The sequence below is a fragment of the Protopterus annectens genome, chromosome 2.part0 (genome assembly GCF_019279795.1).
Source record: "Protopterus annectens isolate FY-2018-M chromosome 2.part0, PAN1.0, whole genome shotgun sequence".
Classification (NCBI taxonomy): Eukaryota; Metazoa; Chordata; order Ceratodontiformes; family Protopteridae; genus Protopterus; species Protopterus annectens.
This window is the reverse complement of record NC_056728.1, coordinates 279,108,661-279,135,457: the sequence shown is the minus strand read 5'-3', so window position 1 is coordinate 279,135,457 and position 26,797 is coordinate 279,108,661. Positions and strand designations below refer to the sequence as shown.

The 26,797-nt window shown below is 39.1% G+C and overlaps 1 protein-coding gene across 1 annotated transcript in view; it reads right to left on the bottom strand.

Annotated features, from left to right (window-relative positions):
• CSNK1G3 (casein kinase 1 gamma 3) overlaps nucleotides 1-26,797 on the bottom strand; it is a 2,843,512-nt gene that overhangs the window by 2,286,633 nt on the left and 530,082 nt on the right. Inside the window, exon 2 of the mRNA XM_044060767.1 lies at nucleotides 21,588-21,677. The gene's annotated coding sequence lies outside the window, so the exon portion shown is untranslated. The remainder of the gene's footprint in view (nucleotides 1-21,587; nucleotides 21,678-26,797) is intronic.

Sequence of the window (26,797 nt, the reverse complement as noted above, 5' to 3'; positions counted from 1 at the left end):
TTGGTGACGTGAAGTGTTGTTTTTGCGCCAAACGTACCTTTTGGAATTGTGACCAAAAAGTTCAACCTTGGTCTCATCAGACCATAACACATTTTCCCACATGCTTTTGGGAGACTTGATGTACTGTTTTGCAAATTTTAGCTGGGCCTGGATGTTTTTCTGTGTAAGAAAAGGCTTCCGTCTTGCAACCCTACCCCATAGTTCAGACATATGGAGAATACGGGAAATTTTTGTCACATGTAGTACACAACTAGTACTTGCCAGAAATTCCTGCAACTCCTTTAGTGTTGTTGTAGGTCTCTTGGCAGCCTCCCTGACCAGTTTTTGTTTTGTCTTTTGATCAATTTTGGGGGGACATCCAGTTATTTGCAACGTCACTGTTGTCCCATATTTTCTCCACTTTTTGATTACTGCCTTCAGTGTGTTCCATGGTATATCCAATGCTGTGGAAATGTTTTTGTACGCTTCTCCTGACTGATACCTTTCAACAATGAGATCCCTTTGATGCTTTGTAAGCTCTCTATGAACCATGGCTTTTGCTGTAGCAGACAACTGAGTAAATGTCAGGAAAATCCTACCTGGACAGCTGAACTTTATTTGGGGTTAATCAGAGTTTTTTCAATTGATGGCAGGTGTGTACCAAAGAAGATTGAATGCTGTAATTAACTCAAAAGGTGCTTCAACAAAGTGTTAGTTTAAGAGTGCGCACACAACAAAGTATTAGTTTAAGGATGTGCACACTTATGCAACCAGAGTATTGTACATTTTTTATTTTTTATATTTTTTCCCTAACAGATTTGTTTGTTTTTCAATTGAATTGTACAGATTATAGGTCACATTAAAGGTGGGAAAAGTTTTGAAATGATTTAGTGTGGTCTCATTTTTTATATCACAAAAAACTGGTATTTTAACAGGGGTTTGTAAACTTTTTATATACACTGTATCTTCTTTCCCTTTGCTATTTGATTTATTTTAGAGACATTGGCAAGAAAACAAGGGACTCACAAATTCAAGGATATAATGGTATTTGTGATCTTTTTTGCAGATGATATTATTTTGTGCTTTATAATCCTAGAAAAATACATTTCAGTGTTGTGGAACATTCTGGGACAGTTTCAAGTCTTTTGAGGATAATGAAGATAAAATAAATGCTACAGCAACAAACTATGTACCCAGGCAAGCACTGGGGTGGCAGTAACTAAACTAAAGTTGACATAACAAGATGAAGAATTTAGATGTATCGTTAAAATATGATTATGTTATGGCAGCTAAGGATATGTGAGAAGAGACTAAAAAGATAATACAAGAACTGAGCAACTGGAAGCTGTTGATTATGTATATGGATAGTAGCAGTGAAAAGGTTTTAGTCCCTTTATTTTATACACAGGTCATGAATATATTTTTTATCAACTAAAGATGAAATTGTGGATGGTAATTAATAAAGAGCTGAAAGAAGTTATTTAGGGGTATTAATTGGGAAAAGCTGATTCTCCCCATAGAACATTTTTTTAGGATTACCTGACTGGAAGAGCCACGCAGCTAAGGCTCACATACATAACACAGACAGAAGGTTATAAATCAAAGTGGAAAGGGATGATGATGAAATTGGGAGAGGGATTTGAAAAATAAAAGGGAGTAGGATTTTAGATGCAGACCCTTAAAGAGAATAACTACAACCACACAGAACATTATATTCATAAAGTAACAGAAAGTATTCTAAGAACTAAACCAACATGGGAATCTAGGAAGGATATTTTACCAATAGGGATAACTACAAGTAGGGGCATAAAGAAGAGGCAAAATGAGTCTGGAATTAATTGGAGAAAATTAGAAAATAAACCAATGTACTCGGAGCAAATGACTAGAGCGGGAAAGTTAATAGACAAGGATAAAGATGTCTGGACTGCAGATTAGAGTCTGCTTTTCCTACCATGGATTAATAACACAGTATAGGCAAACAGAAAGGGATAGGGAAGAGCTAATTGAAAGACCACCCATGCTTGAGTTTTTACCTATGTCTAGGTCAGATGCTCCTGACTGATTCTTATAGTTATCATGCAATATTTTTAAAAGCATCACCTGTCTAGGACAGATGCTATTGTTAAAAAAATTTGCATGATAACTTTAAGAATGAATCAGAAGAGGTTAGTAAAGATTGGGAAAAATACTGGAAAAGCAATTTAGAAAGAAATAATGGGAGGACATCTGTATGCCTCCAAATTTTGCAACAAAGTCCAGAAGGTTTAGGATTTTTGCTTAGAAGTATTTGCATAGGCATTTTATATGGAGTAGGAGGTACATAAACGCCTTTAAAATATTGTCTCATTTTGTCTTTCTTTCCTAGGTCATCTATAATGTCATCAGCTGGCAGACATGACAGACATGCTGAAGAGACAACAGCAGTCAGAAGGGCTATTCTAAAGTCTTCATTATAAGATTATTTTATTAGCCATTCTCATCTTCTTAAAACCATTGCTGCCATGTCAACTTTTGAATCAGCATCCACATTTCAGTATAAACACACCTATCCTGTCTACTGTTATAACTATTTTCTGTTGTGCATGTAACACTACAAAGAGTAGATTAAAGAGGTTCTTTGGTGCTACTCTGAAAAGGGATTCAAACAAAATTTGTAAGCCAGGTAATTTAATGCATGCCCTCCAATGGTACTGGTACTTAATGTAAAATTTTCTTACAATATTCATCTAGTATTCTTAAATTCTTAGCCAATGGAAGTGAAGCTACGATGCTATTTCCCTACTTTGTGTACAGGCTGATAATTATACAGTTGCCAGGATTAGTGTGTGCATTACACAAATCTTATCTATCTAAGGGAGGCTTGTGCAGTTTATCAGTCTTCATGGATGCTGGAGACACAGATTCAGCACACTGATTACTTGCTTTCAGCACATACGTAAAAATACAGCAAGGTAAAGGGACCATCCACGTTGTATCTGGAAGTGTCAGCATTTCCCTATACAATACTTTTTTTCTGGCAATGAGGTATTATCTTCATGCCAACCAAAATATGCTCACATTAATTTTAAAGTTTTGTATTAAGGAAGTTTCTCCAGGCAGTGAACCAAAGGACTGTGAAGAATTTCCTTATCAGAATCATTTTAAGTAAGGAAATGAGTCTGCATCATATAGAAATCCTACTGCCTGTTTGAGGAGTCAGGAGAAAGAGTTATTTTTCTTTCTTCTCGCCCTGCTGAACCTTTGTTGGTTCTTGATAAGACTCTCATATCCATGCTCTGTCTATAGACACTAGTCCAACAGATGTGGCAACATAATTCCTTAATGTTTAATGAAGGCTTCTGTACTAAAGTGAAATATTCCTTAGCAAACAATTCTGAATTGAAGAAAGGTCAGAGCAAGACAGTTGCTGAATTAGGAGGTGTTTCAGGCGGCCTGCTTTAAGAAAATATCTGAGAAGTACTCAGATAATCATCTGCAAGAAAACATTGATCTGACATGTCAACAGGGAGCATCAGCACATGGACTGGTAAAGGTGCTGCTAAGGTTATATCTGCTGGCTGAACCAAGGCTGAAGAACAGAATGCTTGGTACTTTAATTATGATAATGTTAGACTGGGATGAGCAGGTCCATTATCATTACCCAATAGGACTAAAGCTGCAGGCCTTTAGTCAACTTGGTATCTGAGAGTTTCTTAGGCTACTATTCCCTCATTGTTTTACCCATAATGCTTTGTCAACTAGTTTTCTCTCCAGATTTCTGTTATGCCACACTAATGTAGATCAGAAACAAACACATAACCAAAGTCCTTTAGATTATGTCTGAAGTCAAGCAGGGGTAAAGAAGGTGGACATGTTAAGGAAGATTTACCATTATGGTAAATAAATATTTTTTTAATTTGAGATGAGAAGATCCAGCCTCATTAACTAACAGGGCAGAGTCATATGTCTATCCTCTTGGGAGGCCATCCTCATGAGAATATACAGCTAAGTGACAGTAGCTGCAAAGGAAGACCTAGATCTGCAAATCACAACTAGCTCACAGTGTCTTGTGAGAGTATGAACCACGTATACTTGTTGCACAAATATCACCCATGCATTCCTGAAAAAAGCTTGAGAGGTAGCCACTGCTCTGGCTGAGTGAGCTCTAGATACAAAATGCAAAGGTTTACTGTATTTTCATGCCAGAGTTTAATACACATAGACAACCACTTGGGCAAGGAATTTTGCTGACACATTTGAGCCTATTGGACTTTGGACAATCATTTAGACAATCTAACAAGTAATTTGAAAAGAAGACCAGCAGATTAACAGACTGACTAAGAATCATCTCACTTCCTACCTCAGGTGTAAATGATGGATTAGTTCACAATAACACTCTGTCTTTATGGATCAGCAAGTAATGCAGACTGGCATACAATGCTAGCAATTCAGAAACTCCTCTGGCAGAAATAATGTCAATCAGAAAAACAATCTGTCGGGATACAAATTTCAGGTTTGCAGCATAAGTTCTGGTACCACTGAATAAATCACCACGTGGCATGACAACAAAGCAGGAACCAGCTACTGCATAAGATATGATGTATCTGACATAACTTGCTCAGTAGCTGTTCTATGCTGCACTGCACTCTGCTGTCATTATTAAGGTACACCTAATAGCACTTTCAAATGTTCTAACTTACTGTTATTGTCTTCCTCAAAAGTTTGCAAGGCTTTTCCTAGAGACATTTTCTTAACAGTGAGTGGGTGAACTAATTGCTACCCTGGCAGGGTGGGAGTTTCTGAAATTGTTTTATAGCTTTTAGATGCAACAGATCTTAGCAAAGCTCTAGGTGCGTGTTGTACCAGAGTCTGGTGACCAAATGTGATGTCATTCTATAACCTGCACTGAAAGGATTTTCTTAGGTATTAGTGAGAGATATTCTAGAACTCTCGCAGCAGCACTTTGTTCTTCAGAACCTGACAGGAAAGATTTCTCACAGATATCTGACACAACCACACACTTTATCTTGCCTTGCTGTAGTAAACAACTCAACACACTTCATCTTGCCTTTTTGTGGCAAGTAAATTAACTAGGGAACAGTAATTCTTTAGTCAGGAAAATATAGTGAGATTAGTTAAGTATTGTTTTTCTCCATCTGTGTGAATCTATCCAACTGTGTTTTTTTATATCTCATGTGACTGAAACTCTGATGTGTACTGTAACTAGACATTCAATATTCTCATGTTTTCTATTTTATTATTATTATTATTATTATTATTATTATTATTATTATTAATAATAATAATAAATACTTCTATACCTTTCATTGTTGCTTGTCTTTTAGAGAATACTTTTGACATCTTCAGAGTACTTCTGCTTATTTTAGTCATACTGTGGCTACTCCTGAAAGACTTGCTGCATTGGTCAAACTCTACCATTTGTATTAGTATAAATTTTACTCAGTATAATTGGGTACCCTTGTAAGAGCCTTAGAATAGCTGACTGGTGGCACCGGAATTACCTTATAGTCTGGGCAGAAGGGGCACATCTGGTAAATCTGTGCCAGCCTTTCCCACATGCATGTGTGTGTGTGTGTGTGTGTGTGTGTGTGTGTGTGTGTGTGTGTGTGTGTGTGTGTGTGTGTAAATCAAATATCTAAGGGTGTGAAGTATGTGTGTGTCAGCCACTTGGAACAGTGATACAGAGCTCCAAAATGGTCAGTGTGGAGTCTTGTTTGGGGCCTGGAGAGAGACAGAGAGTTCAGCCCCAGGTCTGGAGTGTGCTCTCTGTGTGCTCTTAAGGGAAATTTTGCTTGCTACAGACAGCTGCATCTGAAAATACTGTGTGTATCCATTTTTGTTCCTAGTGGCCATCCCTCACTGGTATCAGTGGTAAGGATAGAGGCGCCTTGATTACTGGCCCAAAGTAGAGACTATCACAGTGTCTATTGAAATTTCCCCGTCCTACACAAAGCACATACAGGGTGTGTTTGCCTTGCAGCAGGATCTTGTGCAAAGTCTTGCATTATTTTTGTACCTGCAAAATCCAGCCAATGGCTCCTCTTCTAGGATCAGATCAGCCCACATTTGTTCCTCACAGAATAAGAGCAAGACTAATTTGTTCCCTAACCAGGATGACCGTTCCATGGCTCATTTGTTTCCTACCCAGGTGACAGCCTCCTCAGCCCATTCATTGCTCCCACACAGCAGCTGACAGTCAGGTGCAAGGGAGGATGCCTGTTGTTCAGTACTGCCAGAGCCCCCCACCTATAACCTGTTCACCCCTGAACCTTGTGTCTTGCAGCTTTACTGGATGCTGCTGCCTAGGGACCTCCCAGTGCATGCTTATGCATGCCCCCGGAACATCCTCCCCTGCAATGGAAAAACACATCTGATCCCACAGCTGTTAATGACAGTACTCCAGCACTCCTGTTGATGTCAGCGGTGCAGTGAGCCAGACAATTTCCTTCCTCCCTGGATGGGAGAGCTGATGGGCTGATAATGGTTGCTCACTACCACACTTCCCTGCCTGGCTCCTCCCATATTCATGCCACTAACCAAACTCAGGGTACCTAGGATGTAGTCAGGGCTTTATCTCTCCACAACATGGAGATGAGCCACACTTGCATGTTTTGAAAGCTCTGCTGTCCATTCTGTACTAACCAAAATACAATGAAAAGTTGCAAGAGTTAACCAATAATGGAAATCTTTCACTATTTTCTGCAGGCTTTTTGTCCCCATGCATTCCAACCATCAAGCCCCCCCTCCAGTTAGACATGGAGGCATTTATTGAAGCAGCTACACTGATGCTTTTTGCCCTCAGAGGCATTGTAGCACATGGAGACATACAATCTGTGTCAATGCGGAGGCTCAAAGTGTCTTCCACATGTGAATGTATGCTTCTGCATACCCACGCTGAAGGCTACAGCCTAGTGCCAGGCCCCTGCCACCCATTTGCATCACCAGCCATCTTCTGATGATTCTTGACATTGTGCATCTGTCTCCATCCCACCATACCACTTAAGATAGACACACCCATTTTTCACTGCCAGCTCTATGAGGTGCCATGGTGCTAATAAAACTAGTGTTGCCCTTGACATAATAAGAGCTTTATCCCTGTACACCAACAAAGCTGGCTAGCAGTCTTTCACTTTTGTCATAATTGAACAAAAGGAATTGCTATGAATAACAGAGCTAAAAGAATAAAGTGCTCACTAGATAGACATTCAAAGGGCTATAACAGCTACCTTTTTCTTTTTTTCAGCTGAACAGACAACTTTGAAAGGTTTGTTTGTGTCTTTCGGCTTTTCCCGGTTAGGGGTCGCCACAGCAGAACTCCGGTCCGCTAAATGATTGGCAGTTGATTTTTATGTACCGGCTTGCCAGGCCTGACGCACAACCTTCAATGAAGGGACGCCCATTCATGCATGTCTCCACGCAGAAGACGCTCTAGCTGAGAATCGAACCGGACAGCGTCAACTTTGAAAGGTAATAAATAATAACTAAAGTCAAAGCAGAGCAATAACTAGTACAGAATATAAAGGGCAAACAATAAAAATGACAAGGCCTGTTAATGGACAGAGTATTACAATATAAAAACTGTACTAAAAGACAAGAAAAATAGAAAGATCTGAACTGAATGTCATTCGGAGTAAGGTGACAATAAAGAATCACACAGAAAATAAGTTGGAACAGGAGAATTAGACTCTCAAAATATATTTTTAACAACTGTAGCCTGTGGTTGTTCTCCTATGCCTACTGAGTATGTGGAAAATAGATCTGGAAAGGAAGCTTGCTGGCAGAGCTCTGTGTAAAAAGTGAGGGCCAGTAGCAGAGAAAGTGTGACTTTAATCCTGTTGGTTGACAAGGGTTGACCTCCTCATCTCGAATCACGTCTGAATGTGTTTTTGATAGTTATATGTAACCCAATATTCTTCTCAAAATTTGAAGTGGAAGATATGGACTTTTTCTACATACTGTCTACCTTCAAGCCTGCTGTCCATTGAGCTTCTCCATTCTACTCTTGAATCCATTCTTTCCCCCACAGTGGAAGGTGAAATCAGTATCTAGGCAGCCATGGAGATAGTTTGTGCCCTCACTGGCATACCAGCAATCACGGCACTTATAGTAAGGTTCTAAACCTATCCTGGTGGCTGAAGTAGACACACTTGTTATAGAGGGGCCTCATATACCCTCCTCATGCATGACCATGCCTCCACCCACAAGTTAATGAGGGCTACCACCACTGGTTTGGGATGGGTCAGTCCATATTCCCCCATCCTGGTCATTTTCAGTGCCATTCAAGCCTCTACTTACATGGCAGAGGTTGGGCAAGTGCCCACCCCCAACCCTGGATGGGTAATCCCACATGAGCTGTTTACTCATATCCTGCCCTGATTGCCAGTGCTTGATTACCATGCAAACACAATTACTCTGATATCAAAGTGGGATGTCACTTACTAGAAGCAGTGAAACTTGAAAATAAAGCTCCTAGAAGTGCTGGCTTTATGTAGAATCCTCCCATACCTACCAGTATTTAAAGGAATGCAGACATGAGGTTCTCACTGGTTTGCACAGAGACTGAGACACGGATAGTGACATTTCTAGCTGAGAATATAAACAAATAACTTAGGTAAATCCCCTCAGATTCTAAAGTATTGGTGGTTTTAAAATTCTCTACATTTGACTAAATATACCTTTTAGAAAATCAGATATCTAATTTTGTTACCAGATTATAAAAAAGGGGTCCAACTGTACTTCATGTGCTGAATGATGTACTTTAATTTGTCACATCAACTTTCTGCTGAGCACAGACATTTTAATCCAATTGTTAATAATGTATACATGTATTTTAGCCATTATTTGAAATACCTACCTGAAGCTCTTTAGCCTAGAGAAAGTACACAGCCCCTTCCAGTTCTTCCTGACCAGCTGGAACATTCTCCATAAAAATAAACATATGAACAAAAAGAGGAATATTTTAACCATTTTTTCTCAGTGTCTTCTAAAATACTTAGTCACTCCTCACAAAACATCTCAGCGACAGGGGCTTCGTTAATGACAAATCAGTCCAAGAGTGAGTAAATCTTGCTCCTACAGTTTTCAGATGCAGGAGTAATGGGTTAGAGTTACAAAAAAGAAGGGTCACTAAGATTTTATGCCATGGTTATACAGACTCTAAAGAGGGAATATTACATTCTCCTATATGTTTAGATTATTGCAAGACTCTTAGAGCTATCCTTTGTTTTGACATTATCCATTTTAAAATAATGTTTGACTCCCCTCACCAGTGTCTGAGCATTCTGTCTCTATCGCTTTACTGGTACATTTGATCCTTTATGCTTCTAGCTTGGGAGACATCAGGACAGTGGGATGAAAGACAGGATAGCAACTGTTATCCTACAGGGGGTAGAATTTTAATACTAATAGCCGCTCTGCCTGCTGGTAGGAGCACACGGTACACTTCTCACTACACTACTTCCACAGCCAAAGAATGCTTCCTCAAACTTTAGAGGCTTACCTCAAAGGTCATAGGACCTGAAGTATGATTACCGCCTGACTGTGATAATACCCCTTTATTCCCTATGTACTGGAGTGCAACAATGGCCTTCTGTAAGGTGCATCTGCTGCAAGATGACATCAAATGCCACTTAATAGGTAAGCCTATCTTGGGTGCTCATTCCTATCCCTCCAACTCGACTGGCTCATCCAATGCCCAGGATGCTAGCTGAGTCATCAAGGCATAATCAAGGCCAAAACATTTACAAAGTAGAGCTATTTCACATTATCACCATTACTACAGAATTCTAGATATTCATAAACATTCTTGAGGGCTGCACGGCCTACAAAATCAATGGTGCTACCCACTGATGGCTAAATAAAATTCTGTCCTGAACTACCAGAGCTGGTTCTCACATTTTATAATTAAATTTTCAATTTTAGCTAATTATCTTTTAAAATTATTTAGCTTTGGCTGTAATAGGAAATATTAAAAATAAATAGCTGCAAGTATTTTATACAGACATTTTGCCATCTAAATGAGAATTTTCACACTTGCGTTTTATTTGAATTGAACTGGTATCCACAAAGTTTTCTGTATCTGGCAAATAATTCTCCGAACACTAGCAAGAGACCTCTGGACTAATCAAGGTCAGCCATACGTAATCTGAATAAATAATGTCTTTACTTTGACTGCTTTATAGTTAAGAGCAAAGACTATGCAGATGTTCAAGAAGTTCTGTGACAACAAATAAGATCAGATGAGAGACAAAAATCATTGTTTACATCTTTTTTTAAAATTTCTATAAATCTGTTGGGTTTCTACTAGTATGACGGGAATCAACCCCATTCCCAAGTCAAAGTATGATTAAAGTTCATGATATTAGTATTGTCTCAATATTTGATGTTAGCCAAAGTGCTCTTTGCACCACCCACAATATGCCCAGAAATGACTCCTTCTGCAATTCATATAGAGATATATATTTTTTTATAACACTCATTGCTCCTACTACTATTGGAACTGTCTGGGTATCCTTCTTTGACATTGCCCTAGTTTCTGCCTGCAAATCCTAGTATTTTATAACCTTGTGTTTCTCTGTACGTAAGACACTGTAGTCACTGGGTGTAACAATTTTAATGATCAGTGCTACTTTTGTCTTCTTTTCATAGACTACTATATCTGGTTTTCTCACATGTATTTTTTGAACTGCTGGTAATGGGTGATGCCATGTGATATAAACTTCATCATTTTCTATAATGCTTTGTGGCTCATGTTTCCAGTGTTTTTCAGCTACTTCAATATTATGTTGTTGTTGTTGTCTTTCGGCTTTTCCCGGTTAGGGGTCGCCACAGCGGAACTCCGGTCCGCTAATGATTGGCAGTAGATTTTCACGAATGCTGAGGTGCCAGCTCAACATTCAACCTTCAACGAAGGCACGCCCATTTACGCATGTCTTTCGAACACCCACCCAACTGCGGGGAGGACATGCAGACTCCACACAGAAGGCACTCCCCGCACTCCAACCGAGAATCGAACGGGAGAACCTCTTGCTGTGAGGCAACAACGCTACCGCTGCACCATCGTGGATGTGCAGCTACTTCAATATTATAATGTTTGCATAATCCCCAGTGCAACAGTCTTACCACATTATTATGTCTTTCAGTATACAGTCCTTGTGCCATTAGTATATCACAACCAGCAACAAGATGTGCAACTGTTTCCAATTCTGTTTTACAAAACCTACATTTATCTGCTTCTCCCACATGCTCAATGGACTTTAAAACAACACCACTATCTTGGGCCACCAATATTAACCTTTCGTCTTTTGATTTAAATTCACCTCTCCTTAACCATTCCTGCTTTTGATCCTGATCAATATGAGGTTGTTCCAAGAGTTTTCTGTACTTGCAACTATATTTATGCATTTTCCACATTTCTTGCCTTCTTATCTGATCCTTCAATTTATATTCTTTCTTTTTTTTTTTTTTTTGGCACATTCAGTTGCTGCCTGATTTTTATCTACTTCTGGTTTGATTGCCATTCCCACTTGACACTGATATGTTTCTGCTAAACTAAGCAGGGAAGTCATCTTAGATGTATTCTCCTCATATTTTAAAACATTAGCATTGTTTGGGTCTTGTGAGGAGAGCAGATATGTATGCAGTTCTATGATTGCAGATAGATGTAATCAATTTCGACGAGGCCCATACCTCCTTTAGAATGGGGAATATATAGTCTTGATATATACTGATGTTTTATAAATCATTTCATAAACATGAAGCATCCTTCTAGTTTTCCAGTCCAACAGATCCTATACTTTTTGGGGCCAGTCAGTTACTCCAAAACTTGTAAATTAGGATACGAATAGCAAACTGGTTTATAACTTGGACTTTGTTCCTAGATGTCAACGCTGTTTTCAGTATTAACTTTAATCTTCTAAAGTATTCCTTAGTAAGTTTTGTTCCCATTTGTTCATGTTTTATTGTTGATCTTTCGTCAATTACCAACTATTTATATACTCCCTCTTGCTCATGTTCTTTTTTATCATGTTTCTGTCTAAGGTTGATGTTTTCTTGGTGCTGCAGCTTTCTTGATTTAAAGGTTGCTTTTGCACATTTATCAAGACAAAATTACATTTTTATATCACCTGAAAAAGCTTTGACCACTTGCAGTTTTGCTTTCATTTCCTCATCTGATGAACTATATAGTTTTAAATCATCCACAAAAAGGAGATAAGAAGTCTTTATATTTTTTTTATTTTTTGGGAGCCAAACTGTATCCATGACCTAATCTGCTAAGTAGACAGCGTAATGGATTAATGGCAGTGACAAACAGTCACCATGGAATATCCCCCCTTGGAATTTTTATCTATGGAATAATAACTTGTCCTCTTCCATGGCTGAACTACAAAGTGGTTTGCCTCTGTTTCATGGTCGTTGTAATGTAATCAATCAGTGTAGGGTGTATGATACACCCTACAGAGCCAGATCCAGCACTAGGCAACATAAGCAGTTGCCTAGCACCCGTGGATGGGTGGCCCATTGGCCAATGGGGTCCAACATTAAAGTTAATATATATATATATATATATATATATATATATATATATATATATATATATATTACTGTAGTGGCGAATCGTACACGGATGTAGACTCATTTCACACTTGCTTACAGAATTTAAACTAATGGTTGCATTGAGAAAGTAAGTAAGTGTCTGTGTGCATGAATGTGTGTGTGTGTGTGTGTGTGTGTGTGTGTGTGTGTGTGTGTGTGTGTGTGTGTGTGTGTGTGTGTGCGTGTGTGCGTGTGTGTGTGTGTGTGTGTGTGTGTATGTGATTTAAACTAGCCATTCCATTCATATCTGTATGAGAGAGAAAGTAAGTGTTCTCTGCTCTCACACAGCAACACACACATACACACACACTCACCTACTCTCTCACACAACAATACACATAGGCATATGCACGCACACACACACACACACACACACACACACACACACACACACACACACACACACACACTCATGTAAGATGGCTGGTTTAAAAGCACAGTGATACCAAAAAAATCTGGATTCAGCAGGTCTGAATCTAGTCTATGCTATGTAAGGTAAGGAAACACTATTTCTAGATGGGAAAGTGTAGGGGAGAGTCACTTAAATATCAAAATGAGGGTGTTTAGTAGTATACTATTAGATGACCTGCAGTGGTATCACCCTCTGTTTGAGCAGCTGTGAACAGTGGAAGACTATGGAGAGTGCTTCCTGTAGAGATTTTAAACTGGAGAGGTTTGCTTATATGCAAGCATGGGGAACCACATTTGTGTAGGCTTTTATACCAGCAGGATGAAAGACTTCTATAAAGTTAAACCCTCAGGCCAATTAGATGAAAACACAATAAGCTATCAACCAGCAGTTCCCACCTTGGATGGGTTGAATTTAGCTCTCTGCCCACACCAGAGTGCAAAAGAACCCTCCTAATGTGAAATGAGCTGGTGCTGTAACAAACGCTTTATAACAGAAGTCAGAATTCCTGCAATATCAGGAATCCTTGCAAATAAGTTCACTAACCCTGAGAAATGTTCGCAACACACAAAAACTTTGCTAAACTTAGAAATATTTTGGCAGACGCAGGAGCACTTTGGCAAACTCAGAACAGATTATGCAGAATCAGAGGATGTTAAGAAATATCAGAATACTGTTAAAACAACCAAAGAGCAGTACAGCAACAAACAGATGGAGTTTCTTTAACAAGTGTTGGCTGAAAAACAGTGATAAATTCAACACAATCAATAAGTGTAACACAGAAGTGTTAAATGTCACTGAAACAGTTAGAGCAAATTCAAAAATTATACTTATATCAGCTTTGTATGTCCAGATGGTTTTAGAAGCAAATCAAGTCTAGTAGTCACAGGTGTCCAAGTCAGGCACAAGGAAGCTCTGAATAAATGACCAGTCTCACAGAAATGTAAAATTCAGTGGAGACAAGAGCCTGAATCCTCTACACCAAATAACAGACTGATGATGGAATTGTGAGTTTGAGTTTCAATACATTTTCAGGAATTATGAGTTTCAGTACATTTTCAACGGATTACAAGTTTTAGTGCATTTTCATGGAATTGTGAGTTTCAAGGGAAGAGAAGTTTACTGTTGCTCATATTAAGTCTGTTTTCAATATGCAGCTGTTTTGTTTAGCAAATGGCAGTCACTGTTTGTGCTGTAGAATTGGAAAGGAGTGTTAGAAGCATATTGTCTTTGGTGCTGTGGATTCTACTCCCATACCATGTAGATGGAGTGCTGATATTACAGTGCCCTTCTGATTGATGATTATTTGTTGCATTTTAAGGGGGCAATAGGCTTTCTGCATTCCCGAGTGTGTCCTCCTTTGTATGAGATGCCTCATAACTGTGAACTTTTGACAGCTTGTTAGTCATTCCCTGTTGCAATATTACCAGCTTACCAATGTTTTTTTTAATGTAACACAGGTGATTAATTCTTCAAGGGCAGCAGGCACTGAACTTGTAGATGAAACATTGAAATGTAAAGTTTGCTGGTAGCAACCTCTTCATTAGTTACAGATCTCTTTAAAGTGGAATTATTCAAATGACTTACTTCTCCAGAGATTGTGGTTAATGACTGATATTGGGGGATTGTAATGACAGAAGTTTGAGTGGCCTTTTATGGCTGAAATTTTCTGAAATGGGTAGTTTTGTTATTATTGGTTCATATGTTTTGTTTCATTATGTACTGGAAGAATGTTCAAACTGCAAATTTAAAACACATTCTGATGACAAGTGGTGCTATATTATACAAGGAATATAATTTAATACAATCAGGTAGCTGAATCAAAAATACATTTAAACATGGCCCTAAAATGTGTGCAAGGAGCCTACAGTTTGAAAACAGACCAAAGGTAAACTTAATCCTCCACTGGCCAGATGCACTTTCTTTGAATGTAGGTTTTAATGAATGTGAGTTTCAAGGGCAGAAAAGTTTACTGCTCATGCTAAGTGTTTTCATTGTGAGGCTGTTTTGTTTGTTTAGCAAATGGCTGTTAGTGTTGTGCTATTTAATTTCAATATCTGAAATCATTGTAGAAAAAGAAAACAGTATGCATACTGACAGGCTTCAACAGTGTTTATGGTAAATAAGGAGAAGCAGCCAAGTAATGGAACACTGGAATGGTTGGGGAAGGGGCTGCTGTGGGGGGAGGTAGGGGTTTGTTGTAGGAGGGGCTGCTCTGGGGGTGGGGGCCTCAATCTATTTCCCTGTCCAGGGCCCCATTTGACCATGATCCAGTTCTGGGTGTATTTTATACATTTTTAAGCACTGTTTTACCCATGAATGTGGGATACTGCCTAATGCTTTTTGTAATGTATCCATGCCATACTTAGATTCTTCCCCTTTTTACAGTTCTCCATTATGACTTTATTTAACAACAAATGATCCTTTGTTCCACGACTTTCTTTTGTTACCCTTTTGTTCTATTGCCATGACTGAGTTGTCTTCTAAATGACTGTAAACTGTCTGCATCAGTTCCAGTGTACAGTTTATATGTCATCAAAAGGTAAGTTACTGGTCTATAGTTTTTAGGACAGCTTCCAGGTTCACTCTTAAGTAGGAGTATTGTTTTTCCTGTTGTTAACCAGGTTGGCATCTGTTTGGGGTACGCATATGAATAGTTTTTACTCATGGCTAAATCTTTATATAAAGATGTTAACACTTTTAGCCAGAAGTTAGCTACTGCATCTGGACCTGGGGTTTTCTAATTAGGAGCTTTTCTTAACTTTCCTTCAATTTCCCTGGCCATTACTTCATCCCATTTCATATCATTTACATTTGAACTTGTTATTATTTCTTTTACTTCTTCAACCATTTCAGTATTTTTGTTATGTTCCACAGGATCTTCATAGATATTTCTCCAAAATGTAGCTATTTCTTTTTTTTTTGTGTGTTTCAGTTCCCTTTGCCTCGTTTCCCAATTCTGTATAAAACGTTTTGGGGTCATCAAAAAATTGCTTATTTTGTACTGTTCCTTAATATTTATCTGCGGGGTCCCTATTAATTACTCAAACTTTTTACAGTTGGAATGTCATATGGTTGACACCAAATGATCAAACTTTAAAAAGTTCGAAGGTGAAAAGCAACGGCTCCGTATGGCGCAGAATGGGGAAATGTCCCTTTTCTGCACTGAAGTACTATCTCGGAGTTGGTATATTTAAGTAGCAGGGGTGTGGGGGTGCAGGGGGGCTTGCCCCCTCTGCTCAGAGTGTTGAGGTAAGTTTTATTTTAATTTTTTATTACATTTTCGATGTTTCAAACTTCGCTCATATGTTGTCGAACATATCAGGTTCGAAGTTTTAAAACTTCAGATATATAACATAGACCCTATCTGTGTTTCTTTTAAGTTGCTTGTGCTGATATGTTTAGTTTATTATTTGCGATAGTGCATGATAAATCCTGATCTGTTCTGATACTGCACGTTGCTTTCATCACATCTATCTTTCTGAGTATTTCTATTGATCTTTTCCCTCTTCTGTACTCTTCTAGCAGTGACACGTTTTGTCTTAATTGCTTTATAGTTTTCTCTGTTTGATACGTCCATGATGGCATTTGATTTCTTCCCTTTCTTTCCGTTACTGCCATGGGTTTTTGTGGTAAGACTTTATCTGTTATTAATTTAGCTCCACAGTAATATATCCTATTTACTTCTGTTATACCACATGAATTTCTATAAACAGTCCTAATTATTGTGTTCATTTTTCTCAAACTTCTAACTTTTGGGGTTTTATTAACTTTCTGTAGTCTATTTCTTTCATTGATCTTAATATGTCTGTTCATCTCCATTAAATCAAGCAACTCTTCAGTTAGATCATTTTCTTCTAAACTGAGGGCACATTCTTTGTTCTATAACTCCTGCAGGCTATCTACAGAAAGTTCCAAAGTATCCTCCTGTGCCATATTTTCTTCGACTTCATCCTGTGTCATCTGTTGCTCTTTCATATGGGAACTCACTGGCCTATCACTCCACATCACTGACTTCTGTTCTGCATTATGAAGTAGAGATATAGACCTTTGCCTATTCTATAAAATCTCTTTGACCCCAAACATAAATTTAGGAGCTGGTGAAAAATGCTGTCAAAACCCATCTCTAATAAAACTTTCTAAAAAAATATTATATCACTCAGATAAAAGCCTGCTTGTTATCTCGAAAAAGAATCAACGGCAAATATATGTTCCCTTAGGTATTAAAGCAATAGTTTTCAGGTTGTGGCTTGGATCACAAAAAGAAGTTCTGCAGCACAATAATTCCTGTACGGCTTCCTTTGCTATGTAACAACTGCTGCAATGTGCAAACATGCTTCATAAAAGTCAAAGACACCCAGGCTTCTGCAAAGTACAACAAACCTTGTTCAGGAAGAACAATGATCATCAGGCCTGGGGTGAAGGGGGTCCCAGAACAACTGTAATGGTCATAATGCCACATGTGCCAAACATAAAACACAATGAAAATAAATTGTAGCTGAGGGCCTCTGTTGTCTGAATTCACCTGCTGTATACCAGCTTATCTAATCTGGTTATTCTGTATTTGCTCAGACTAGTTCTGCTTAGCACATACGTAATGCTAACCTAGAAGAATGCTAGTTATGTTAAAACGTACCACATAATCAGCTAATTAATGACCCATTTAATAATGCCCCTGTTATGCACAGCACTTAACATGTAATCACCTGGACAACGGCCATCACTACATGAGGTAAGAGGTAGATCCACCTCAAGCATGGGCATAATTTTATAATTATAGTCTGAGGAAATGAGGACGACAGTCAACCTTAGATATGAGCACTCTTAAAACATTAATACTGCAGAGAATGTGGGGAACTACCCTAGACAAAAACATTACAATTACAAATAGTGGAAAGAGATAAGAGCTCTGTCCTAGATGTCAGTAATTCAGAGCTCTTTTATAATTACAACTTGGAGAAAGGGGTAAAAGTTCCACCCTTTACATGAGAGGTATCTTACAAATACAAGGGCAAGAGTGGTGGGATGGTTCTTTGCAATTTCACAACTAGATATCAGGGGAGCTGTTAAGGGGTCACCTTTAGAAATGAGCAGAGTCTCATAAAATTACAACTCAAGGGGAGCTATTGGGGGGGGGGTTCTAACCTTGACATAACACCTTACTTGCAATTTAAAATGGGGAAGGTGAATATTCACACAATTCCCTAGCTGCCATAGCAAGGTTGTGGGAAACAGGTGAGGAGCTACTTGTGTATACTGTTAGAAAGGACAATGCAGAAATGGGGGGGGGGGGGTTCTACCTATGTTTATTACTACTGAAGAAATATGACAAATATGTGGGAGAAAGGAGAATTTTGTTTACTTTATACTGCCATAAAGGACATCACCACAAGGGTGAGAATGAGAAAGGGAGTTTTTATTAATTTAGACTGCTATGACGAACATGACAACAAAGACAGTATATGGGGTGGGGAGACTAATTAATTATAATGTTACCAGCAACATGTCAAAAATGTGAGGAGGAGGAGGATGGCAGTCCATCCTTGGCACAAGCAAAATCTTAAGATGACAACTGTAGAGGAAGAATGGTTTACATTCACAAGGCATGAATGGAGGAAAGGCCATATACTACTTGTATGGCATTAAACTGAAAAGGACTTGCTAATTACCCTGATAAGGACACTGGATAGAAAACATAGTCAAGGTTTACACCACACCATCAAAACAAACTATTTATTCATATATAGTTATGTGGCCCAGTCCTTAGTGTATCTGAAGCACACAGAGCAGCTGGCACTATTGAGAAATGGAGTTTGCTATGAATCACAACCTGTGTCTGCACTTTGCCTCTGACAAGCAAAGCCATTCTGCTCTTGGCAGATAAGTATAGTTCACTCGGTACTTATGTATTATCGCAACCACATTTTCGCTGTTGCGAAAAGCGCGCACCTGCACAGAAAGCAGTGCAGGAAACACTTGAAATGGTTATTCTAAGCTGTTAATACTGGAAAAAATGTACATTACTTTTTAGGAACAAGAAGAGTTTAAGAAATCCTATTCCTGTTTTCCTGTTCTGTGTGCCTTACAGACGCCTCAAATCTTACATCCTGCTTTCTGCTGATGTAAACTATTCGGACTGGTAGGTTAACATCAGTTTAACAGCAGGAGCAATTGCTGTCATTTTTAGTGCCCAAAGTATCGGACTCTCCCTTTTTTCTTTTGATAACAAAAAGCATTGCTAATAAGTGTAACAACTTTTACATATCCTTACATTCATAGCCATGTTAAAGTTGTAATTATCCGCATTTGTGACCATTTCTCCGGTTTCACTGCTGGCTGCAAACATATGTAAAAAATATGCAGAAAGCAATGCAAACCAGGCAAGTGTAAGTGTCATTACACGGTGGGATAAAGGTTAATGTCATATAACGTACCATGTGGGAAAAAAGCCAGATGATTTTATGGGAGGTGTTAAAATAGGTACTACCAAGGTTTCTGACCTGCCTGGCAGACCATTACATGTGGGTGAGTAAATATTAACAGTTCTTTGTACGACACCAGCCATGACAACTCAGGCGTGCATTTGTAATGCACGCAAAACAGGAATAGTATTTCTTAAATTGTTCCTGTTCCTTAAAGTAATCTACACTTTTTGGCCAGTAGTAATGACTATGATTAGCAGTTAGAAATGGTTCAGTCACTCATTTATCCGCAAGTAGGTGCTTTTCGCAACCGTGGAAATCTGGTTGCGATAATACTTAAGTACCGTTCACTCAAGTAGCAAATTTCTTGGATAGGATGGTAATGTTTAATTCCTAATATATATGGCTATCATTACTAAGAATTCAAGAATCTGTGGGTCCCTGATTTGTTTTATTACAAGCAGAATAACTTTAAACAGCCATGACTGAGACTTTTTTTGCCTTTCAATGTTAACTGAATGCTCTTACCATATTACAGAAAAAAATTCTTGAGTACTGCTTAAGATACATCAGGAAAAACTCCTAATCTAGTGATTTCCTAATTCTTTACTATATGAAAACTGCATATTGTATATTTTTCTACTTGTTTTAAATATGTACTGTTTGTATATTTCAGTATGAACTCTTGTCACCTGGGCTGTGCCTGCAAACAGTCTCTACTGATGTGTACTTCCCTGGTAAACAAATACAAATAAATAAAAATGTAATATTCAGATTGGGCATGCCTTCGATGAAGGTTGGACGTTGAACTGGAACCTCGGCGTTCGTGAAAATCTACTGCCAATCATTAGCGGACCGGAGTTCCACTGTGGCGACCCCTAACTGGGAAAAACTGAAAGACAAACAGCAACAACAACAATTTCCAGAGTAATAAAATAATGAGACAGTGTGGCATTCTGTTTAGAGTCCAGTTTGGGAACAGGAGACTGGCCTGGATAAAACTGTCAACAGGGGCATTTCAAACTGATAAAGCTGTTTTGCTTTTATTTTAGCCATTTCAAATACCTTAAAGAGTAGGCTGAAGAATAACATACTAGAAAATACAGGTATACTTTTTTTTTTACTTCAGATGTCAGACTCTGTACCTGCTACTGTCCAAGATAGTACAGAAGCCAGATCTGTTGGGATGATTATGGTTCAATCAACATTATTTTGATTAATGGCTCAGGTATCTGACTGTGCTGGCTGGGGAAGATGGGAGTGAGAAGCTGCTACCATCTCATCCATCCAGGGGGCAGGATGTGGCTCTGGCTGACCACTTTGGTTATTACTACTGGGGGCACTAGTTGCTGCATTTGTGGTGTATGAACTTACTATCAGCATGTACTGTCATAGTGCTTATGTGCACAGCTGAGTGAGTGTAGAAAGACATGCTCCCTGTGGCCAGCAACATGAGGAAAAGCTCACTTAGCTACCGCAAGGGATGGGGGGGTCTCCACTAGGGAGGGAGTAGTCTGCTATGCAGGACCAGTAAGCTAGCCTGCTCCCTACCACCAAATGGGCAGTCAGGCTCTCACCTAGTCTGGAAATACTATAATCTCTCTCATCTCTCAAAATGAATAGTCCTCCTGGATACAGTTAGAGGAGCAACTGGGACACTTATAGAAAAGAAAAACAATTACTATGTATGTTTTCCCTTCTCTGTTTCTAAAAAAAAAAAAAAAACATATTGTGGTTAGTAAGTGTAGTTTGGGCCAGTGGATTCTCCTGAGTAAGTGTCTGGACCGAATGCCAGCTTCAGATATTATCTTTGAACCTAAATTGCTTAACAAATGAAGTGGAGAGAAATATCTGATCTACTCCTCGTCCTCATATTATACTTGTACTCCATGCATTATGATTCAGACTAGTGGAATAACTCACTGCTAGCCAAACCTCCTGTTACATTGACAGTTCATCTGAATAAGTACACAACCCAAACAGATAAAAACACAAGTGATTTACTGACTGTGCATGTTCAACAAATTAGACACATTTGTGGCAGAACATGTATTGGTACAGAAAGTGATTGCCACTGCCACCTGCTTGTTTGACTACTGTTGCCAAGGCAGTTTTACTTGAAAGGTACATGTTAAATGTTCCCAGTCATACAGGAAAAATTGACATGCATCCCCTTTACTGACCTGAATTGTTTACAGACTTGCTCCATATGTTTATAGTATGAACTTCTTTAAAAGTGAAGATAATTTTGAGCCACCACGTTTTAATTTGTTCTGCAATGAAAATGAAAACATAAAGAATAAGGAGGTCAATATCAAAAAGAAATGTACATGACTACAAAACACGATGCAAAAAAAAAAAAAATCTAAAACTACAAAACACGATGCAAAAAAAACAATCTAAAACTACAAAAGGATGCAAAATAAACCAATCTAAAAGACACGCACATGAAAGCAAATGTAATAATACAAAAAATTTTTAACAGGCACACACTGCTAATGATGTTAATTCTCAGCTCAAAAAAAAACGAGTATGTTTCTGATACTTGTCAAGGCTGAAGTTGTATTTTAAGACTGAATGAGAAGCATTAATGTCAGATGTTATGTGCTGAAACACAAACTGATAAACTTAGTTGTTTGACAATCTAAACCTTAAATGACAACGAGAGAGACTGCATATCCCTTGCATATCTCTTCTATCGTCCAATTAAATCATACATCTTTAGAAAAAGATCCTACCTGATACTGGTCTCAGAGCAAGGGACAGAAGCAAAGAAAGACAGGAAACATGGCCTTCATTAAATAATTCAAGGAGCAGAACTTGGGGGACGTGGCTGGTCTTTTGGCACAAATGGAAGATGTCCAGCTGTGACTTGGGACTCCATGCTCTAGAATAAGTCAAAGAAGGAAGGAATGAACTCTGATTGGCTGCACTTCTTTTTTGGTTGGGAGAGAGGTACTGGGTTCACAGTAGTACTTGTCTATGGTGCAGGCAAGGTCAAGTTGCAACTCCGTCTTAGAATGAAAAAAGCATGCAGAATACTGTAAGTGTGTGTGTGTGTGTGTGTGTGTGTGTGTGTGTGTGTGTGTGTGTGTGTGTGTGTGTGTGTGTGTTGCGGCTGGAACAACTGTGCCCTACAGGATGACGATGCACTTCAATGCCATTATCCCTGATACTTTTCATCTCTAATAAGCAAAAGAAATAATAGCCATATGGATACATCCTACCTTCTAAGATATGTGTCACATCTGGATGCCATAAGTAAAGCAGAATGTCACCCAGGTTCGTAGGGTGAGGTAGAAGGTCCTAGAAGATGGCTGGAAGATGTCCCAAGGAAGTTGAAAGCAAAATAAATAACTGGACTGGTCCTGTCATGACACTCCACATCCTACAGATTTTATACTGACAGCTCCCTCCAGCATCAACTCCCACCTATCAGTCTATTACACATCTAGCCAATAACCAGACAGTGACCAAATGTGAGGATCAAATTATGTACCATGTGTCTGTGAGGTAAACACTTTAACCACTGTACCAACACCCAATCCAATATATATATTTTATATACACATATATATATATATATATATATATATATATATATATATATACATATATAAAACTTCATGGGGAAATATTAGGCTATCAGTCTACTGATTAGTAGAAGTCTGGTCAAACAACCAAAGGTCAGAATCTAACTCTGCACCTTGTACTTATGAGGTAAAGACCTTAATCGTTATGCTGATCTCACCACCTTCAACCCCTGTTTCCTATCAGATTTATCGTTTGTCTTCTAGTACCATGCCCTTTAACTTGCCTAAAAAGAACAGAATCAGAAACCATCCATAAGTCTCTCCATGTTCATAGGCTCATAGGTTCATAGGAGGTTACTAGGCTAATGGCCCAAGGGGCTTTACAAGCCTAGTCATGTAAAAACCCAGGTACACTTATTGACCATAGTTAAATAGTTGTTGTTAGCACAGCGATTCTATGATCAGCACCAACTGCCCCTGTCCATGAGGGACATAGGTTCCACCCACAGGGTGAATTTATAGTCACCAATCCAGCTGTCAAGGTTAAGTTTAAATAGAGTCACTGAGCAGCTCTGCTTCACATGGAGCAGCAGCTTATTCCAGAGGAGCGGCAATCTCTGGGAGATGGATCTGTCTCTCCACCATGTTCTGTTAATGTCACAGGCTAGGTTGAGATCTCTGGAGTGAGTGATTCTTGTCTTATTTGATTTGCAGATGTGCAGCATTTCCATTAGGCCAGGGTCAGAGACTGCCCTGTAGGCCAGGCACAGGATGCCTCTCAACAGCCTGTATGATACAGAGTACAGTGACAGGGCTTTCCATGTAGGCCATGTTTTGGAGGCCCTGGATTCTCATGGTTAGAAACCTCTGTGGTCTGTCCAGTTGCTGCAGGTGTCTGGTGAGGTATATACAGAAGGGAGCATTGTACTCAATTAGTGGTCTGATAAGGGTTGAGTACAACGGAGTTATAACCTCCCTAGTCTTCAATGCAATGCCCTTATTTATGAGATGCACAATGTAGAAGGCTTTTCTTACCACTATGGACACACAGTGATCAAAGTTTAAATTGCTATAAACCTGTGTTCCCAAGTCTCACATCACTGAGTTTGAGCTTAGAGGGGTGCTATCTATATCACACTTAGTAGGAAATACGTCTTTGCCAAAGGGGATAATGATGCATTTTTTTGTGTTATGTTTTAGTCCAAGACTTTGGCACCAATCATTTGTCTGTGTCAATCCCTTCTGTAACATGTTAACATCATTGGGGACACTATGATTGCACCCAGTTTACAGTCATCTGCAAACTTGATAAGATGCAGGCCATCAACCTTCACCTGGACTTCAGAGAAATAGATTCCAAACAGAAGAGGGCCCAGCACGGATCCTTGTGGCACCCCACTGGTAATTGGTCTACTGGTGGAGGTGGACTCCCCAACTTTGACAGTGTGCATTATGTCAGCAAGCCAGTCAGCTACCCATCTAGTTATATATGGGTTAATCCCAAGCTGGGACAGTTTCTCAATGACACCTGAGTGGAGGATTGTGTCAAAGGCCTTGGTTAAATAAAGATAAGTGGTATGTACTGCTTGTCCTTCATCCAGGGCTTTGGTAACATTCTCAAAGAAGTGCACCAGGTTCAATAAGTAGGATCTACTTTTGACAAAACCAAACTGGGTCAACTCAAGTGTTTGAAAGGTGCCTATGTCTTTGTGGATAAGGTCCATGGGCTTGCAGATAAGGCTGGTTAGGCTTATGGGTCTATAGTTCCCAGGACCGATTGATGGACCCCCTTTGTGCAAGGGATTACTGTTACTGTTCTCCACTCTGCGGGGAAAAAGCCAGTGCTCAGGCTACAGTCAAAGACAGTGCCGAGTGGTTCTGCTAGGTCTTGTTTTAGATTGTTTAGTAAGCAGCATGGCATGTTATCTGGTCCCATAGAAGCCATGTTTTTCACCTTGGAGAGCACGTGTGTGACCTGCTCTTTGGAAATATTGGGTAGTGGATTGGTATCAGTAATGGTCTGTGGTATGGCTGGTGGGGACAGAGGTCAAATTATTGCAAAAACTGTCAGCTAACAGGTTGGCAATTTCCTCAGGTTTGGTGTGAATTGTACCATCCACTATAAGTTCAGCGCACAGCTGGACATTCCCTTTCAGGTTTTGGATGTAGCTAAAGAATGCTTTATGATTGTCTTTAGCAAGGGATGCTGATTTGTTCTCATAACTAGCCTTAGAGGACTTTACGAGATATCTGATTTGCTTGTTTAACTTGCCTAAAAAGAACAGAGGCTATTCTTCCTCTGTTGAGTACGTTCCCTCCTGTTGTCAGATATCAGTTTCTTTCTTTTGTTGTATAACTTATTTATACTTACAGTCCACCAGGGTAGCTTGTTTTTTTGGAGGACCTGGTTTTGTTCCTGTTAGGTACAGCTGAGTCAATGCATTTGTTTATGTGATTATCTAGAGCATCTGTGTACTTCTCTACAAAGAAGTCATTGGTTGGTTATGTTGGCAGAGACTTTGAAAATTTTTACACCATCACTTAGTAGGCAATAGTTTGCTTTGGTAAAATTTTTCAATTTTTTTACTCCTGTGGGGGTGCCAGGTTTGATCTTTACTTCAAACAAAACAGATTTATGGTATGACCTTACCAGGGAGGGCAACACACAGGGGGTAGTGCAGTGACACCCCATGTTGGCTAGCACTAGGTCCAGGACATTTGATCCCCTTGTGGCAGTGTAGCCCCACTGTTCCAGGGTATTTGAATTAACAAAGTCCAGAAACCTCGTAGTAATCTTGTTTGTGCTCATGTAAGTCACACAGTCAATGGAGGGATAGTTGAAATCTCCCATGACCAAGGTGTTTGGCTGTATACTGAGCAAATCTAGCAAGTCCAGGTAGGTAGTGTGCTTCTCCTGGTTCATGGTGGGGGGACATGTAGCTAGCGATGGTGTGAAAGTGTATTTTCCCTATAGTTATTTGGACCTGGAGTACCTCAAGAGAATTGTACTGTTTCAGCAATGTCAATGTGTATTTGGATTTAATGAATATGGATACACCTCCACTTTTGGATCTTTCACGCTCGTTTTTTTGGATATGAATGTGTGAAAGGCATTGTAGTCTTGTTTACTGTTGTGTGAAAGGACTGATTCTAATTTCATGATATAGTTACATCTCTCACGTACTGTATTTGTTTGCTTTAGGAGCAAGTGGTTGTCAGTACACATGAGCCAACTGATACATTGCTTCAGGATGCCCATGTCACTCAGCCTGGCTGAAGAAATGGTGGGAAACTGTCCATCCATTATGGCAGGTATATATTGTAGTAACTAGTGGGGATGGGCTAGATAGACCTGTCCACAAATAAAATATACAAGCATGTGTAGCAAGATCCCCTACTATGTAAACCATGCTGTATTAAGGAAAGTTACTAGCTTACTACACAGAATATTTTCTATAATGCTTCCTGGAGTGAATTTAAGACCAAGAAAAGTACCCAATTGTCTCCTAGGTCTACCACTGTGCAAGACAACAGTGTACTACTACTTTAGACTACAAGCAGAGACTACACATTTCCACCACTAGGTCATCAAGCTTTTAGCACCCTGGGAGGCTGCACATTTGACCCTTCATCTTTTTTAATTTAAGACATTTGGTTTATTTCTTTATTTTCTCCATAATCACTATCACATTTCTCTATTTGTCCTCATACACATCTGTTCTGCCTTCCCACACTGGCCCAGTGCCTGATCATTTTGTGCAAATAGGGAAGTAAAGAAGGAATATATAATTTATGCCTCATCTGTATCATTTAATTTTCATTTTATTTATTTCTTAGACAGGTAAATCAATGAGGCACAA